This window comes from Schistocerca serialis, chromosome 7, assembly GCF_023864345.2.
Source record: "Schistocerca serialis cubense isolate TAMUIC-IGC-003099 chromosome 7, iqSchSeri2.2, whole genome shotgun sequence".
NCBI classification, from domain to species: Eukaryota; Metazoa; Arthropoda; class Insecta; order Orthoptera; family Acrididae; genus Schistocerca; species Schistocerca serialis.
Window position 1 is genome coordinate 144,760,199 of NC_064644.1, and position 18,352 is coordinate 144,778,550.

The following is an 18,352-nucleotide window of genomic DNA, read 5'->3' on the forward strand; positions in this document are numbered from 1 at the left end:
CTTTCGCCGCAGAGAGGGTCTCCAGTCCTTGAAGGCCAAGCTGTCATCATTTTAGGCATAGCTTAAGTTCGACACATCGCCACCAAAATACAATAAAGATAACTCATATTTTCTGGGAAATGTTTTCTTCTTCTATTTATCATCCTTAGCCATGTAACCATTCTTTCCTGTACATATCTTTTGTTCTTACTGGCTGATTCAGCCACGATTCACTCTTGCACAATATTCTCTGTTAACAGAAAAGTAATTCTTCTTTTTGTGGTGACAGATTACTGTCATGGCCCGTCTTTGGGAAAGGTGAATTTCTTATGGAGTGATGAATATGTATTCATTTATTACAGGAATTGTTTCGTTCCTAATGAACCGTAATGGATGGTTTAGTTGGCTTAAGTGTGGGACAAGTTGATCTTTCCATGTCAACTGACCCCATACCTAACAACGCCAATACCAGAAACGTGATCGGTACCACACAGTACCAAACATTATAAATAAAAGATCGTGATACGTACATGCAACCACAGTTCAATTGTCATCAGTTGCGCCTCAATTTCATCTACAGGTTCCCTAAAGCAAAAAATTTTTGTTGAAAAACCTACTCAACTTCCTTCGAGACGATACCCAGTAGACTGAAGTTTCTCTGTGTGGTGCACCTTTATATTTATTCCCTACTAACAAGTTTACATTACTCTCCCTTCACGATGGGAGAAAATAGAACCTATGTGCCAACGAGCCCCTTACGGTAACTAATTCCGATCTCCCTTAATCAAAACTAAGTGGGCCAGCCATTGCTTAAATTTTGAATCGCTACAACGCGGAACTATTAGATCAGTTTTTGTGAGGTGAGACCAGATTATCTCAGAAGGATGGGGGTCAAGTAACCTTGAGGGTCTGTCCAACCTCCTGTGTGTTCTTTAACCCATTTTGGGATGCGGTGAGGCGTGCATAGTACTTGTATAACGTTTGATTTTCGAGAGAGAGAGAGACCCATACTATGAATTGGAGAAGAATATTGTTATTGTTGAATGTACCGTCGACAACGCGGTCATTCGAGACGGAGTATTAGCCCAGAAAAGGCCAGAATGGAGAAGGAAAGCGGTTGTACCCTTTCGAAGGAACCATCCAGGCATCCAAGCATTAAGCGATTTAGGGGAAATCACAGAAAATCTAAATGAGGATGGCCGGATGCATGTTTGAACCGTCGTGCTCCCGAATGAGAACCCAGCGTGCTAACCACTGCCCTGCCCCGCCCGGTCCATACTACTCAGTCTAAGGTAGATCACGTTTGTAAATTATAAGGTAACAGAATTTGTGTGCTGCGGTTTGCTGTTCTTTGAATTCATGTACGGTGTAATTGCACTAGCTGAAAAAATGTACAAAGTACAGTCGTTTTATTTGCATAAAATGTGACTTGAACCGTTGCTAATTCATTTCAGTTTCGCTTTTCAATGCAGCATTTGCTGTTGTTGTTGTTGTGGTCTTCAGTCCTGAGACTGGTTTGATGCAGCTCTCCATGCTGCTCTATCCTGTGCAAGCTTTTTCATCTCCCAGTACCTACTGCAACCTACATCCTTCTGAATCTGCTTAGTGTGTTCATCTCTTGGTCTCCCTCCACGATTTATGAAGCAATTAACAGCATTATGAAACAATTAATATCCAACCATCAGTACGACTACAACAGGAAAATTATCTTACACCACATCAACCAATTAACATTTTATGGTCGTTTTTCGTAACTGACATCAGTAATCTATCTTAGGACTTTATTACATACAATTCTGAATGAAGTAGTGTGTTTTAAACTAGCGTTACTACAATAATAATATATAACTGTGTAGGCTTCCGCGGTGATGACTACAGTGTCAGAAAATTTGGGTTCACCACAAATAGTTTTTTACGTATGACGTGGTATCACACCAGAAAAGTTGCATGTCAACAGTAACGTACTTGATAATCAGAATTTGGATATCAGAAAAGTTGCTATTTACACATTCACCATTAGATTTTACAAGGATCTAATATATATACATGAGCAATAGGTATTTCTTCCAAGATTTTTGACAGTGTAAATCATAATATTTCGTTATAAAAACAAATTTTTTATCGAATTAGATGGAATTAGAGCCAACAGATGGCTCACGTCATACTTAATAAGAATAATGCGAAAGTAGTTGTGTTTAAGAATATTGTTGAGTGGTTTTCTGGAAATGATCTAATTCTTAATTTTAAGAAAGTACAGCAAATTTAATTTTGCAAATATTGGGATCCAACCCGATTAAGATTTTTAAGCTTAAGCGATATCTACAGGGTGATTTCGTGCGTTGTAGTTGAATTCTGTCAAGGATATTTGAGAGATGATGTTGTAAAGTTTCGAAACTACAGCACGAGCGCTATAGCACCGCATAGTTTCCGATTACTTTTCATTAAAATGAAATTTAACGAAGAAAGGAGTATATAATCTTTGATCAGTAGCCGAATAACATTAAAGTTTGACAGACAGCAAAGCTATAGCTGATGATATGCTTAGAAAGCTCCTTCTGGACAACTCTTTCTAATCCGCCCAAGACGTTTTTCCTAGTAAACTGTATCTTTCTAAGTTTGGGGGTATTAGATTCTTACTTTTGTTAAGAATCTTTCATGTAAATGGACTATATTCAGCCACATTACAATACTAATTAAGTAAATATTTCATAAGCTGACTCGTCCAAGGAAATGACGTTTCTTGTGTGCAAAGGGTGACGTACAATATAAAACTAATTAACAAACTATCCTACGTCTTAGTTGTTGTTATTCAGAGACAAACGGAATAATGGCAGGCATACTGTGATGGGAGGGCGTAAGTAGGACTCGTTAGCAGTAAGACACGTCATGTTTGGTTCTAACATCTCTGAGAAAATACTTAAACAGTGCGAAGAATACCATTAATTCATAGTAAAAGTTCCGTAGATAAGAACTTGTGTTGTAATGAGTATGATATTGAGAGGTACGATAACGTGCTGTAGGGGTAAAGTCATTAAGGTATTTCTAAGTAATGACGAACATATGGAAAAGTGTAACAAGAAACTCACTTGCAACTCACAGAAACTTATAGTAAAAGTTTAAAGTTATATTTTTGTACAGTGTTCTGAATTATGGTAAATGGCATTCAGTTTCTCCGCGCTGGCGTAGTGTTAGAGTGTATTGCAGTTGTTGAAGACAGTGCACCAGAATTTAAATTTGTTTCTCTTGGTGGCTCAACACAAATATTGATTCACCCAAAATTTTCCTAATGCTTAGTGTCAATAAAATAGCTACAAAAGAGTTGCTTAGTAAGTCTCAAAAAACAGTAACGACATTTAGGCAGGTATCGAGCTGAGCGATGTTAGATGATAGTGTTTGTGGTCCACAGAACACATAAAAGGCCTAGACTCTACTACACAACTGAATATTACTCATTTAGAGGAGAATAAAAGCCATAGCCGATACTTAAATCGCTAAGACTAAGTAAATGATAAAAGTAGAGTTTGTTGAGTTGCCAGAAGCAGCTAATGTAGCTGTAAAAGAAATATAAGAAAGAATTAAAGGAAGAAATGAAACACTGGATGCTTCGAAAAACAAACTACTACTGAGTTGTAATAAAACTCCAAGACACCGTTTTCAGACATTTAAAATTTCAGGAAAAATAATTTATAAATTATGTATAATTTTAATTATTTGCTGATGTAGCAGTCAGATTAAATTATGAAAGTGGAGCTGTCTGCGTATATGTGTGTGTGTGTGTGTGTGTGTGTGTGTGTGTGTGTGTGTAAATCAAATAAGGAATTGTGTCACAGAAAAATGTCACTGAGCTACAAAGTTCTTTACAATTATCTATAATCTACAATCAGATGCTTAACAATCATAAAGCTGCTAAAATTTTCTTTCCACTACAGCTGCTTTCCACAATGTGTCATCTGCCATCAGGAAGACTTTAGTTTTTTAACTGGTGTAAACCAGCGGTCTATCATTTTAAATTGTATTAAATATGTATTTAGAGCTGTAATCGCCGGACTAGTTCTGTAAAAACTCTGATTGCACCCATGGGATACATCATTACCCCAGTCTTTCTGTTCGTATGTCTCTTAGGTTAGGTACTCCCATACACATATGGGTGTAATATTTACTTAACTTGGTCAGTTGGAACTGAATACTTGCTCCAACAAGTCAGACTGGTGTGACTTTCATTTATTAATCTTGTGTCTATCTACTGAACGAATTACGTGGCTCATTAGTAGTAGAACGCAGATTATATAATTTCCAAAGAAAGGTATAGATTCGAAATCAAGCCTGATCTGGTTCCGAGATATAACATAAACTCTCTGTCAGGCTGAAATGTCGTTTCTTGTTTAGCTGCGAGACAAGTGAATTTTTGCCTGTGCAGTAGATTAGAACACAAGGTGCTACAGGTGGTATGGTTCATTGTCTAGTATCAAACGGCACCATATCTGTGTACTGTCCGTGTTGACAGCAGCTATACGCTGCGCTGTCTACAGCCGTGGGCTGGCCTTTGCTGCACAGCTGCAGGGTGTGTCGCGAAAACGGCGCCATTGTGTGGCCGGCACAATGCGCTGCTTGCCGGGTGGCCGGCACGGCGCCTGCACAGCTGTGCCGGAGGCTGCCATCCACGCATTCAACAGCAGAACAGCTCACTTTGAATAGCCGGCCTCCCCAGGAACTACCCCAAATAACTTCATTGGGGAAGCAATACTATGCATAAACCCTGTCAATCGCAAACTGGATGTCTACAGATTGATAAATTTTTTATACCCATAAACAATTTATAAATATAGGTGAACATATATGTATGTATCAACTTACATACGTGTGTATATACCCTCCATATCTCCTCCTAAACCAGTGTTGGAGTAAGAATCACCAACTCGGAGGTGAAAAGCAGTTGTAGCCACGACGCGCGTACCCATACACAGCCCCAAAACATACTTTTTCATATTAGGTGCATTCTGCGGCCGCCTACTGCCAGATACTCCAAATCAGCGACCTCAGTAGTCATTAGCCATCGTGAGAGAGCAGAATGGGGAGCTCCGCAGAACTCATGAACTTCGCACGTGGTCAGGTGATCAGGCGTCACTTGTGTCATACGCGTGTACTGGAAGTTTCCACATTCCTTAACAACCCTGGGTCCACTGTTTCCAATGTGGTAGTGAAGTGGAAACGTGAAGGGACGCATACAGCAAAAAAGCGAACAGGCCGACCTCGTCTGTTGACTGACAGAGTCCGCCGACAGTTTAAGAGGATCGTAATGTTTAATAGGCAGACATCTATCCAGACCATCACACAGGAATTCCAAACTGCATCAGGATCCATTGCCAATACTATGACAGATAGGCGGAAGGTGAGAAAACTTGGACTTCATGGTCAAGCTGCTGCTCATAAGCCACACATAACGAGGGGAAACACCAAACAACGCCTGGTTTGGTGTAAGGAGAGTAAACAATGGACAATTGGTCAGTGGGTAAACGTTGTGTGGAGTGACGAATCACAGTGCACAATGTGGCGATCCGATGGCAGGGTGTGGTTATGGCGAATTCTTGGTCAACGTCACTTGCCAGCGTGTGCAGTGCCAACAGAAAGCTTCGGAGGTGATGGCGTTATGGTATGGTCGTGTTTTTCAAGGAGGGGGCTTGTACCCCTTGTTGTTTTGCGTGGCAATATCACAACACAGGACTACATTGACGTTTTAAGCACCTTCTTTCTTCCCACTGTTGAAGAGTACTTCGGGGATGGCGATTGCATCTTTCAACATAATCGAACAACTGTTCACAATGCACGGCCTGTGGCAGAGTGGTTACCTGACAATAACATCCCTGTAATGGACTGGCCTGCACAGATTCCTGACCTGAATCCTATAGAACACCTTTGGGATGTTTTGGACCACCGACTTCGTGCCAGGCCAAATCGACATTGATACCTCTCCTCATTTCAGCACTCCGTTAAGAATGGGCTGCCATTCCCCCAAGAAAACTTTCAGCACCTGATTGAACATATGCCTGCGAAAGTGTAATCTGTATTCAAGGCTAAGGGAGGGTTGACATCATTCTGAATTCCTGCATTACGGATGGAGGGCGCCAGGAACTTGTAAGTCATTTTCAGCCAGATTCCCGGATAGTTTTGATCACATAGTGTACTTTATTCATTGTTAGAGAATGAGAGCACTTACAGACTTGTACCAAACTTTACAGGTAATTTAATTCGTTTACAAAACTCTCTCTCCATGACGACCACGACAGAGTGATGAAAGAAAGAAAGTCTATCACTTATCACATTTTCGTTGTTCGCGTGGCAGAACTACGGCATGAAGTACAGCGTTTTAATTTACTACATCATTACTACTAAATGTATTCGTGACACATTTCCCAGACAGTATTCACATATAACTCTAAATGTACCAGAAAAATTATATCGTGGTACGACACATTGTACAGGAGATGTGACGTCATAAACACTGAGATACGTGGAACAGTGGCATTTCAAATTATGCCTCTGACTTTTATTCATTACTTCTTTACTACTAACTCTATGCAGAACATATTTTGCAGACAGTATAAACATATAACATAGTGTGTATTTGCAAAATTATGTTATTGTACAGCGTATGTTTCGTGAGATATGACGTCATAGACATTGAGCTGCATCAAAATGAAACTTTATGACGATATTCGCTAAACGTATAGGTGAAACTTGCGTACCAGTACGAGTTAAACATATCAAGTATATGTGGAATAGCCAGAATGAGACTTTCACTCTGCAGTGGATTGTGTGCTGATATGAAACTTCCTGGCAGATTAAAACTGTATGCCGGACAGAGACTCGAACTCGGGACCTTGGCCTTTCCGTGCAAGTGCGCTACCAACCGAGCTACCCAAGCACTACTGACGCCCCGTTCTCACAGTTTCAGTTCGGCCAGTACCTTGTCTCCTACCTTCCAAACTTTATAGAAGCACTCCTGCGAACCCTGCAGAACTAGCACTCCTGAAAGAAAGGATATCGCGGAGACATGGCTTAGCCACAGCCTCGGGGAACAGATAATTGTAACATCTGCGTATATAAGACGTCGATGAAACGCTTATTCTAATTGCCTGTAACGATTCCAATCAGATTTGATACAAACACTATTTACGATATGTAAAAAATTACTGTGTGGTTAAGAACCACCAGCATCCTATTACGGTGAATGTGATAACGTAGAAAGAGAAGAGTGGAGGAGAAAATGAACAGGCAGCGAGGGGGAACGATGTGTTAGGCACAGATAAGAGGAGGAGAGTATGGGCAGATATAGACAGTGGAAAAAGGACAGAGAGAGGTGAGAAGAAGAGATGGACACAGAAACGAATGGCGAGGAGATGAACAGGGCGAAGGGTGAGGAGGAGCTAGAGAGATTGAGGGGAATATCGATGGACGAGGGTAGAAGCAGATGGACACAGTGTGGTGGGTGAATAGAGAGAAATAGTGAAGGTCATAGAGGAGGTGGAGGTGATCGACAGAGAGGAGGTGAAGTAGGAGATGGACCGGGAAAGAGCGAAGGAGGAGATGGACTAACAGAAGATTGAAGTAAACGCATACCCGGGCAACGCCGGGTGCTCTGCTAGTTGTATTATAGTTTGACATTCATTCGTGGTGTTGGTAAAGCAACCGTTCATTTTCAGTTGTAAACTAATTAGTCTTTGGCTGCTAGGACTTTATCATACGCATTTTCCATCGAAATACATCTAGTTACATTCTACGTATTGTGTATGGCGGAGAGTTCCTTGTATCGCTACAAGTCATTTCCTTCCCTATTCGACTATTAAATGGAGTGAGGGAAAAACGGTTGTCTGCATGCCTCGGTGTAATCACTAACTTCGCTTATCTTGTTTTCGCGATCTTTATGCGAAATGTACGTGTGGCAGCAGACGAGTCGTTCTGCAAATGCCTCAGTAGTGTTTTGCAAACAGAACGTCGTCTAACCGTTAGAGATTCCCTACTTGAGTTCAGGAAGCATTTCCATCATATTCTTCTGCTGATCGAAGCTACGGGTTACAAATTTAGCAGCATGCCTCTGAATTGTTTCCATGTCCTCCCTTAAGCCGACCTGGTGCGCATCCCAAACACTCGATCAGTACTCGAGAACCGGCCTCACAAGATTACACGCGGCCTGATTCATAGATGAGCTACATTTTGCTAATAGTCTCCCAATGAACCAAAGTTCACCATTCCCTTTTTACCTTCCCTACTGCCTTCCAAAGATGAACACTCCATATCTTATCGCTTTCCCACATTTAGCCTAGACAGTTAATAGACTTGACTGTATCATGCAGCAAATAAATAACTCTTTATTGAAAATTATGTCTTTTTAAATTTCCTATTAATGTGCGTTAACTTACATTTTCCGCATTTAGACCATTAACTCATTTATCACATGATTTAGACACGCTGTCAAAATCATTAAGTATTCTCTTACAGTCACCAAATGACGATAATTTGCTGTAAACGTCGGGGTCGTCAGTAAACAGTCGCAGATTGCTGCTCAACTTATGCGTCAGACCATTTATGTAAATAGGGAATAGGAGCGGTTTTATCCATTCCATTTGTTACTCATGAAAACATTCTTGTCTCTGATGGACTCTCGAAGTCAAGAATAGCCTACTGCTTCCGTTACTTAAAAAGTCTTCGAGCAGCTTACATATCTAGGACTTATTCCTGCTGTTCATACCTTGGTGGCAGTGAGGCACCATGTCAAACGATTTCCGAAAATCTAGGAACGTGTTATCTGCTTTCTGCCTATCGTCCATGGTTCGCAGGCTGTCGTGTGAGGAAAGGGCAAGCTGAATTTTGTACGAGGTGAATGTAGACATTAAAGAAGTTAAAACTCATTCTAACAGCCAGAGGCTAAATTATTTTCAGTTGCATTCGCTTCGCCCTTAAAATTATCCGTTCAGTACCAAGTAACTCTAGCCAATTACATCTGCCGCTACATTACCGCTAAATCGATGGACTTAACTCCAAGAGCAGTGCGTAACCTGTAAAAAGAAGCAGCATAACCCAGCATTCTTTGAACAAACAATCAGTGGGCGTCGTGGGAGAACGGCCACGTGATTACCGACCATCCTCGCCCCCCCCCCCCCCCCCCACACCCTATCCCCCTCGCATCTCAAGCATTAATCCAGCTCCTGGATGGGTGGCCTTAGGCTCTCTGCTTCTGGCTCTCTGTATCCCAGCTTATCATATGTCTCTGCTTCTGTTGCAGCTTACATCACCAACTGTCTCTATTATTCAGCATTTGCAACAGTATCACTGTTTCTTCTGGAAAATGATTTATTTTCAGCTACTCTACACGGTTGTCCATGTGACTGCCACATAATACACTCCTGGAAATTGAAATAAGAACACCGTGAATTAATTGTCCCAGGAAGGGGAAACTTTATTGACACATTCCTGGGGTCAGATACATCACATGATCACACTGACAGAACCACAGGCACATAGACACAGGCAACAGAGCATGCACAATGTCGGCACTAGTACAGTGTATATCCACCTTTCGCAGCAATGCAGGCTGCTATTCTCCCATGGAGACGATCGTAGAGATGCTGGATGTAGTCCTGTGGAACGGCTTGCCATGCCATTTCCACCTGGCGCCTCAGTTGGACCAGCGTTCGTGCTGGACGTGCAGACCGCGTGAGACGACGCTTCATCCAGTCCCAAACATGCTCAATGGGGGACAGATCCGGAGATCTTGCTGGCCAGGGTAGTTGACTTACACCTTCTAGAGCACGTTGGGTGGCACGGGATACATGCGGACGTGCATTGTCCTGTTGGAACAGCAAGTTCCCTTGCCGGTCTAGGAATGGTAGAACGATGGGTTCGATGACGGTTTGGATGTACCGTGCACTATTCAGTGTCCCCTCGACGATCACCAGTGGTGTACGGCCAGTGTAGGAGATCGCTCCCCACACCATGATGCCGGGTGTTGGCCCTGTGTGCCTCGGTCGTATGCAGTCCTGATTGTGGCGCTCACCTGCACGGCGCCAAACACGCATACGACCATCATTGGCACCAAGGCAGAAGCGACTCTCATCGCTGAAGACGACACGTCTCCATTCGTCCCTCCATTCACGCCTGTCGCGACACCACTGGAGGCGGGCTGCACGATGTTGGGGCGTGAGCGGAAGACGGCCTAACGGTGTGCGGGACCGTAGCCCAGCTTCATGGAGACGGTTGCGAATGGTCCTCGCCAATACCCCAGGAGCAACAGTGTCCCTAATTTGCTGGGAAGTGGCGGTGCGGTCCCCTACGGCACTGCGTAGGATCCTACGGTCTTGGCGTGCATCCGTGCATCGCTGCGGTCCGGTCCCAGGTCGACGGGCACGTGCACCTTCCGCCGACCACTGGCGACAACATCGATGTACTGTGGAGACCTCACGCCCCACGTGTTGAGCAATTCGGCGGTACGTCCACCCGGCCTCCCGCATGCCCACTATACGCCCTCGCTCAAAGTCCGTCAACTGCACATACGGTTCACGTCCACGTTGTCGTGGCATGCTACCAGTGTTAAAGACTGCGATGGAGCTCCGTCTGCCACGGCAAACTGGTTGACACTGACGGCGGCGGTGCACAAATGCTGCGCAGCTAGCGCCATTCGACGGCCAACACCGCGGTTCCTGGTGTGTCCGCTGTGCCGTGCGTGTGATCATTGCTTGTACAGTCCTCTCGCAGTGTCCGGAGCAAGTATGGTGGGTCTGACACACCGGTGTCAATGTGTTCTTTTTTCCATTTCCAGGAGTGTATAACTACATCTGTTCTGGATGGTCCCGCTGAAAATACTAATCTGCAAGAAACGTATAAATTTTCAATAAATATACGACTTTCTAGCGCACGTGACTTTCCAAATCTTCCATTCTACTCACTATCTATTCACGTTCTCTAGAAACTGGTATCAGAAGCGAGATGCCGTACTCCTACTTTTATTTTTTCCGTCATTTATGGTGGCTGTTTTGAGCATACTTCCGTGTAAGTATTCCGAAGATGTGAACCACACCCTTTTTGTCTTTCAGTTAACCGTATTCAATGGAATAGTGTGCTAATGAAAGCTGTGTTACGTGCAGCATACGATCCTCGTTAGTCGTCGCTAGACAACCTTGGCTGTAGATGAAGGCGAAGCATACCGTCAACTTTCTTCCGTAATGTATTACTACTCGTGTCACTTTTGGCTACCTATCCCTGCTGCCTAAGAGGCTGGACGTTTTAAGTACTTGTTACAATTCAAACCATAAAACATAATAAACGTAAACATTTCGTTTGAATTTACGAGTTTCAGTTAGCACCTGATAATCATCTCTTCCATCCTGCATGTGTCCCACTCACTCCCCGTCCTGTTCAATTAATATGCAAAATAAATTGCGGATAAATTTTTCAAAAATATTTTCATGTCTTTTTTTTTATTTTACATATGTACTGAAACGATCGCCCTGGTATAAAAACTTGTCATCATTACAAAAGCAAAATAGGGCTGTGCAGTGTCCACATCACACGTGACTGGAGGTGAAGTAGTAGGTAGAGTAGTTTCGTTGGCTGGTTTTTCAATTGTGTACAGTTTAATGTCCTCTGTTGTCGCGCATCATAGCTGTGCCTAGCTAAAACATCTGGATATGTATGGAATACTGGCAGCCCACTGGAGTCCTGCCGAGGAAGTAGAACACATTCGTATATCTCCGGAATGAAGATGTGTATTTCATTATCAGTACAATCTCTGGTAACGTCCAGCAAACAGGCACAGATTGCTACTCATCTTATCCGAGGAGTTTTCAGGTATAATGAGAACAAGAGCGGTCCTGGGGCATTCCTAGATAATACCTTTGCCTCCACGCCTTCCGGAACAACGTATGTCGAAGGGCTCTCTCTTTATAACCAAAACTGAATTCAATCTACCATGGCGACCTATTTGTTTTCAATTCTTTTAGCTGCTTATGAACGCCAGGGATCGTTTTTAATCCATGCAGTAGTGGGTGAAACGATGATACCGGCTTGTCACTGCGATCCCCCTCCGATACACACACACGTACATATATATATATAATTTTACTAGCGCAAAGTAGTTAAAGTCTTCAGCTTTCCATCTGCTGTCCGTATGGTCACAAAATACTGGTCTACGAGGGTCACTGAATGGGATCTCATCGATCCGTTTAGCGATTTTACGTAGGACCAGAACTTTCTAAGATTGTCGGCAAGACAAATTTAGAAATGTCGCTAAATCTTTGACAATGTCGCTAAGGTATGACGGTGGAAGTTATTTTATGCTTTACGGATTCTTTTTCTATAGATACTCGAATTTATGCTGACTTTTGCTCGTTGGCATTACCACATTCGCTTTTGAACAGAGAGTGCAACAATCTCTCTTCTCTCTGCGTTTAATGAGTATTGTTATTAAACGATTATGGATACCATCCCGAACCCACTTACTCGATACATACTTCCCCACAGCGCGATTAAGAATCAGTTACAATTTGCCCATACATCTTTTGTCTCCATACATATGGAAGTAAATGATATTCATTCATTATCTATGTAGGATGCTAACAACTGCTTGTCTGTTCTTCCCAGAATAAAAGCTCTCTTAACTTTCTTGCTTCTTTATTGATTCATTTACTTCTGTATTCATTATGGCTATGATGATATCGTCACAGCTATTTCCTGTCTCTATACTATCACTGTCGATAAGATCAGGCCTATTTGTAGTTATGAAGTCCAAAATACTTCCGCTGCGTATAAGTTGAACTATTTTCTCAACACGGCAAGAAAATGGTTTTCTCCTTTTAGGGTGGATAGTGTGACACTAGTGATCCTCCGCGATCAGGAAGACTTTTGGGGCATCGATCTACAACGACCCACGTCAGTGTTCTCGAGAACTGTCAGATGTGATGAACTGTGACCATTTCACCATCGTACGACGTTTCATGCAATTGAGAAAGTTCGGAAATAGGGTGTATGGATACCGCATGCTCGAAGCCACAATCACAAAAATGAGCTGGTAGCCATTTGTGCATCTCCGCTTCCTCTTCATCAACTGAATCGTGAAGATCACCGACCATTCCTATCCTGCACCGCTACTGGTGACGGACGATACATGGTGTCTTTATGCCAACATAAGTAAAAGAAAGGAATGGCTGAGAACAAAGCAGCAACTACCCATAGAAAGATCTGCGCGCACCCACAAAGGATAGTGTTGTGCATCAGGTGGAGCAGAGGCGGTGTGGTGTACTACGAATTGCTACTCCAAGCTCTAACCATCACTGCTAAAATTTATTGTCAACGAATGAGACGTCTTGCACAAGCAACCCAAGAAGAACGACCACGAAGACTACGTGAAGGGATGCTCCTCCATCATAACACCTACCCGCACTCTGTTAGACTGACAAAAACACTGTACAGGAGTTGGAATGGGAAGTCATTCTGCACTCATCTATTTACCTGATTTTGCACCCTCACATCGTCACATTTTCCGCTTTCTATCGAACAATCTTCAAGGTATTTCCTTTCCCGATGCAAATGCTCTCCGAACGTGGCCCGACAATTTCCTCGCCTCAAAACCACGTGATATCTACAGTCGCGAAAACCGAGAAGTTATCCCAGCGATGACAGACTGCTGTGTTACGTGTACCTTTTGTGCTTGTCAGACTTATGGGAAAACGCTACAAACTTATGCAACAACTTAATAATTTTGTAGACCGCAGTGGAGACTCCTCTCACCTATGATATTTACTCTTCGTTTACGATGTATGCTACATTCCTCGTCAAATATTTCACAGCTTTAAATGTCAGGTACTGTCCAGCTCTCTGTTCAGAGTATAATATTTAAGCACGAAAGTCGGAGGGTGGTAAATTCAGGGACTCTATTATGAATGCTTCGCCAGTTTGTTGTTAAAATCTTGACATTCGACATGTGTCTAATATCTGTCGTTTTGATTTCACTCACTGTGTGTTGGCTAGGGAGCTTTCATCAAAGGAGCTAGGACTGTCACCTACCCCAAAGCAAATAAAATAAATAAAAACAAATTCACTTTGCTACCTGAGTAGCAGATACAAACTCATGATCCTAAAACCCGTTTCCACTGCCCCCGCGAGACTCGATGCCACCTGTTCGCGCTGCTGTCACGTGACGCGGCAAGAAAAGTATATGAGCGGAGCAGAGGCGAGTGGGGAATCATTCACGAATACAAGAGACTTTTGGATCGACAGATTCTCATGTTACAGCACCTGAGAACGAGCATCTCGGAAATAACGAAGCTCGCCGTCTACTCGCGTTCTACTGTCATGAGCATCTGCCAAAAATAGTTGAAGTACGGTGGAACCAAGCTGTTGGATGTCAATGCCTCCTCCAACATTTAAAAAGTCGGTGGCTTGCCCGCTCTATAAAGCAAGGTAGGTGGTGAAGTGTGACAGATGAACTATGTGATCAAAAGTATCCGGACACCTGGCTGAAAATGACTTACAAGTTCGTGGTGCCCTCCATCGGTAATGCTCAGATTCAATGTGGTGTTGGCCCACCGTTAGCCTTGATGATGGCAGGGTACAGGCTGCTGAAGGCACAAGTGTTATGGAGCACACCGTTCAGCGACAATTGTTGAACGCGGCTTCCGATGCAGAAGACCCCAACATGTTCCCGTTTAGATAGTAGGAAATTGCCAGTTGCGCTTGCAGTAGGGAGGAGATCATTGTGCAAAGACAGTGAGTCAATGGAAATAAGTCACCTTGTCGGACAGATCACACATCCGCTTCCTAAACATGTGTGTATGGTCGTTTCCGGATACATCAGGTCTATGGTTGCGACTCGGTAAGCCGTCATTCAAGGGATGCTGCTCGAAAGTTTTGCCACACTGAGGACGTGGATCAAGGGAAAGGTAGGGGGGCAGTATTATGCTGTGTGGGAAATTTACCAAGGAGTTGATGGGATCTGTGGTGTTAATAGAAGGCATGACAGTTGTGGATTACTTGAAAGTTATTGCGGACCACCTGCGACCCTTCGCGCTTCATGTCTTCAGAAGGTGTCACAACGAGGTTTGAGGAAGATGACGGAGAAATCAGTTGATGCGTTAGCGACGAAATTCGACCGATCTAAATCGTATGCAGGGTTTACAGAGGGCTACTGGTCGCCAGCCGAGCACACTGGCTCGTAATTTATGGCAACTACGTGCGTTGTGTGTAGACATCCTCTGCCACGTAGCTGCGATAAAGTGCTGAAAACTTGTCGAATTCATGGTACGCAGAATGGCTGCTGCATTACATTCCAAATAGGAATCAATGCTCTATGGAGACGACGGTCATAATGCTTTGGCCCATCAGCACATGCCACGGGGAAGTATGTCAAGTTCTGGGTATGCAGGGGGTAGGGAAGGAAAGGGGGTTGAGGCACTATGACTGATGCGGCTGTAGAATACAGATTTTGATTTCCGGCTGATAGCGAGGACACATGTGGTTGCCGATTCCATGATCTGGGATTGTTAGTCCCTTGAAGTTCCACTTAGAGTGGTCATGAAGGAGGAATGTTTAGATACAAATGTGCCTATGTAGCACAATTAAAAGAAAAGGGGTAAGCACTCCGGTACTTAGAGAAGAATTCCGAGATGCTTCGGAACAAGAAGGGAAATTCATTTTTCACAAAAGCAACAGGGAGGTTGATTACCGTAGTGGATTTCTATTGACCCTACATCCCACATGAAAGGTGGCTTTCGAGGTCTACACGAAGGTGTAAATGCAAGGAAGATAGAGTTAACTTCACGTCTATTTCGGCGTCAGTAGAGGCAGAAGGTACGGAAAGGTATGATTCGAAATCGTCTATGCCCTTATCAAGGAACCACCCTAGAGTTAACCTTATGTCATGTATCGAAACCTGGATAGGTAGTTAGCAACTGGAAATGCCATCCTCCAGGATATGAGTCCTGTGTCTACCACCAGGGAATCTTACTCAATAGTCTGTAGAGTGCCAATCTTCCCGGCACACTACGATCCTGGAGTGTTGAGTGACGTTACTTGAATGTGTGTTATTTTTAAGTAATGCCCTTACTGTATTATGGTTACAGTAGTAAATGAAACTACGCACTTGTGTTTATTCTGTACGTTGCATGTCACCGAAGGAGAGCAGAGGAGATAGGCATCGTACACTTCCTTTGTAATGGGTCTGATAAACGCCGGTCGCTGATAAACCTACTTGTCAATGGACAACACACAAGAGAAGATGCCTTAGGACTCGTCTGTGTCGCTAATATTTATAGTGCTCTGTTAAATAGAAAAAATTATTATTCTAAACGGATAAAATGTGTTGAAATTTAAATGAGTTTCATCCTCCAGGCTATTAACGACAACGCATGTCGATTACAGCAGTAATTTCTATTATACACTCGTGGAAATTGAAATAAGAACACCGTGAATTCATTGTCCCAGGAAGGGGAAACTTTATTGACACATTCCTGGGGTCAGATACATCACATGATCACACTGACAGAACCACACGCACATAGACACAGGCAACAGAGCATGCACAATGTCGGCACTAGTACAGTGTATATCCACCTTTCGCAGCAATGCAGGCTGCTATTCTCCCATGGAGACGATCGTAGAGATGCTGGATGTAGTCCTGTGGAACGGCTTGCCATGCCATTTCCACCTGGCGCCTCAGTTGGACCAGCGTTCGTGCTGGACGTGCAGACCGCGTGAGACGACGCTTCATCCAGTCCCAAACATGCTCAATGGGGGACAGATCCGGAGATCGTGCTGGCCAGCGTAGTTGACTTACACCTTCTAGAGCACGTTGGGTGGCACGGGATACATGCGGACGTGCATTGTCCTGTTGGAACAGCAAGTTCCCTTGCCGGTCTAGGAATGGTAGAACGATGGGTTCGATGACGGTTTGGATGTACCGTGCACTATTCAGTGTCCCCTCAACGATCACCAGTGGTGTACGGCAAGTGTAGGAGATCGTTCCCCACACCATGATGCCGGGTGTTGGCCCTGTGTGCCTCGGTCGTATGCAGTCCTGATTGTGGCGCTCACCTGCACGGCGCCAAACACGCATACGACCATCATTGGCACCAAGGCAGAAGCGACTCTCATCGCTGAAGACGACACGTCCCCATTCGTCCCTCCATTCACGCCTGTCGCGACACCACTGGAGGAGGGCTGCACGATGTTGGGGCGTGAGCGGAAGACGGCCTAACGGTGTGCGGGACCGTAGCCCAGCTTCATGGAGACGGTTGCGAATGGTCCTCGCCGATACCCCAGGAGCAACAGTGTCCCTAATTTGCTGGGAAGTGGCGGTGCGGTCCCCTACGGCACTGCGTTGGATCCTACGGTCTTGGCGTGCATCCGTGCGTCGCTGAGGTCCTGTCCCAGGTCGACGGGCACGTGCACCTTCCGCCGACCACTGGCGACAACATCGATGTACTGTGGAGACCTCACGCCCCACGTGTTGAGCAATTCGGCGGTACGTCCACCCGGCCGCCCGCATGCCCACTATACGCCCTCGCTCAAAGTCCGTCAACTGCACATACGGTTCACGTCCACGCTGTCGCGGCATGCTACCAGTGTTAAAGACTGCGATGGAGCTCCGTATGCCACGGCAAACTGGCTGACACTGACGGCGGCGGTGCACAAATGCTGCGCAGCTAGCGCCATTCGACGGCCAACACCGCGGTTCCTGGTGTGTCCGCTGTGCCGTGCGTGTGATCATTGCTTGTACAGCCCTCTCGCAGTGTCCGGGTCAAGTATGGTGGGTCTGACACACCGGTGTCAATGTGTTCTTTTTTCCATTTCCAGGAGTGTATGTTGTGTGGCAATCGCGAAAACAAACAGTAGAAACTCTCGCCATGTGCAGGCAGGTATTACCTTGCTGTAATTTAAGCCCAGGACGGTCATCGGGGCTCCGCTTGAAGCGGGACTCATCACTGAAGACAAATGAGAATCCCGTCCAAAGACATGACTGGAGACTCCCTGGAAAATGGAGGGATACCAACCTGGCTCACCCGCCATATGCCCGACAACCAGGATTGATGGTCTGGGGTGTCATTTAACTTCATAGCAGAAACACTTTGGTTATCATCCTTGGCACCCTCGCAGCACAACGACACGTCGAAGACATTCTACGAACTGTTTTGTTGCCCTTCGTGGTAAGCCATCCATCGCAAGATAATTGACGCCACGGATTTCCGTCACATTGGGATTATTCCTCCTTGGTGGACATTTTTATTATTTATTTATTTACTTTTTTTCTCAGAGTGTGTATAGGGAATGAGATACCTTCATACGTCGGATGACAAAGCTGAAATTCATGTTGTTCTTTCTCGGTCGA